Source organism: Carlito syrichta, unplaced genomic scaffold, assembly GCF_000164805.1.
Source record: "Carlito syrichta isolate Samal-C Ts95f unplaced genomic scaffold, Tarsius_syrichta-2.0.1 Scaffold306896, whole genome shotgun sequence".
Lineage (NCBI taxonomy): Eukaryota > Metazoa > Chordata > Mammalia > Primates > Tarsiidae > Carlito > Carlito syrichta.
In genome coordinates, this window is record NW_007250992.1 from 1 (window position 1) to 2,211 (window position 2,211).

The following is a 2,211-nucleotide window of genomic DNA, read 5'->3' on the forward strand; positions in this document are numbered from 1 at the left end:
GGTAGTGCATGCCTGTAATTCCGGCTACTTGGAAGGCTGAGGCGGAAGGATTGCTGGAGCCCAGCAGGTCGAGGCTTGTGGTGGCGGAGAGCGGCCACTGCACTCCAGACAGGGTGACAGCGAGACTCCAACTCAAAAAAAAAAAAAAAGAAAGTTTACTGGATAAAGAAAAGGTGATACATATACACAGTGGAATATTGCACAGTCATAAAGGAGAGTAAAATCATGGCCTTTTCAGCAATATGGATGGTGCTGGAGACCGTCACAGTAAGTGAACTATCACAGAAACAAAGAAGGGAACACCGTATGTTCTCACTCCTCAGCAGTCCCTGAACACTGGTCACACGAGCACAAGGGTGGAATGGCAGATGCTGGACACTGCTAGGAGAGTGAGAAATGGAGGAGGAAAGAGGGGCACATGACTACACACTGGGCCTGGTCCACTATCAGAGAGGGCCAGTTAAAATCCCAAACTTCACCTGCATGCAACTTATTTATATAATAAATGCTCACTAGTACCCCATAAACTAACATTGAAAAATAAAAATAAAAGAATATGGGGCCGGGCTTGGTGGCTCAGCCTGTAATCCCGCACCTTTGGGAGGCTGAGGTGAGTGGATTGCCTGAGCCCAAGGGTTCGAGACCCGCCTGGGCAGGCGAGACCTCATCTCTACGATAAATAAAAAAATTAGCCGGGTGTGGTTGCACACGCCTGTAATTCTGGCTACTCGGAAGGCTGAGGCGGAAGGATCGCTGAAGCCCAGCAAGGCGACAGAGTGAGACTCCAACGCCAAAAAAAAAAAAAAAAAAAGAATATGGGCATCAGTATCAGAAAGACTGATTTTAATTATTGGCTTTGAAATGTGTTGGGAGGTTATGTGGGCCATATTTTACTCAACCTGCTCTTATTGCTATTGTTTCTGTCCTTGTGATAATCCTTCCTGACTGATTTCTTCCCCTAATCATGCCTCAGCCAGTAGCCAATTCTGCAATAAGGATGCAGTAGTTTTTCCTTTTCAGTGGTTTCACTTGCCATAGTTTCAGTTACCAGTGGACAGCCATAGTCTGAAAACTCCAAATATAAATAATAATTCATACATTTTAAATTGTACACTACTCTGAATAGCCTGATGAGATCTGATACTGTGCCTGCTCTGTCCCCAGTGGGACATGGATCAATCTTTTTGTCCCATGAACCTTAGCTATGTATACTCCCCAACTGTGAGTCACTTAGTAGCTATCTTGGTTGTTGGAGTATTTGGTATCGTAGTACATGTGTTCAAGTAACCCTTATTTTACTAAAAAATGGTCCCTAAGTGCAATAATAGTGATGCTAGCATATTTCTATAATTTTTCTATTTTATTTTTAGTTAGTATTAATCTCTTACTGTGCCTAATTTATATTTAAACTTTATAATAGGTCTATATAAATAGGAAAACAAGCCAGGTTCGGTGGCTTATCCTGTAATCCTAGCACTTTGGGAGGATGAGGTGAGCTGACTGCCTGAACCCGTGGGTTCAAGACCTGCCTTGACAACTTGGCGAGACCTCATCTCTACAATAAATCAAAAAAGTTATCCGGGCGTGGTAGCGTGCACCTGTAGTTCCAGCTACTTGGAAGGCTGAGGCGGAAGGATTGCCGGAGCCCAGCAGGTCGAGGCTGCAGTGAGTCTGGATGATAGAGTGAGACTTCAACTCAAAAAATAAATAAATAAATAAAAAGAGGAAAAATATGTAATATGCACTATGCAGTTCAGGGATCCACTGAAGGTCTTGGAATGGATCCCCTGTACATAAGGGAAGATTACTATAGCATAGTCTACATTCTATAATTGTAAAATCACAAAGATCCCCTCTTTCTGAAAACAGTTGAGGAAGTTTGAGAATTTTAAATTTCAGCTTTGGCCTTATAGATGCTATACTAGGCAACATCTCCCTTCAAAGTCACTGAATTAAATGTGTCATATATCAGTTAAATCATCACCTTTGCTGAATCATATTCCTGGTAAAATCAATTGGAATAAAAAAAATCAAGTGATTGAACTCATCTCTCTTAAAGAAAGAAACCTCAGCCGGGTTCGGTGGCTCAGCCTGTAATCCCGCGCCTTTGGGAGGCTGAGGTGAGTGGATTGCCTGAGCCCTCAGGTTCGAGACCCGCCTGGGCAGCAAGACCTCATCTCTACAATAAATCAAAAAATCAGCCGGGCATGG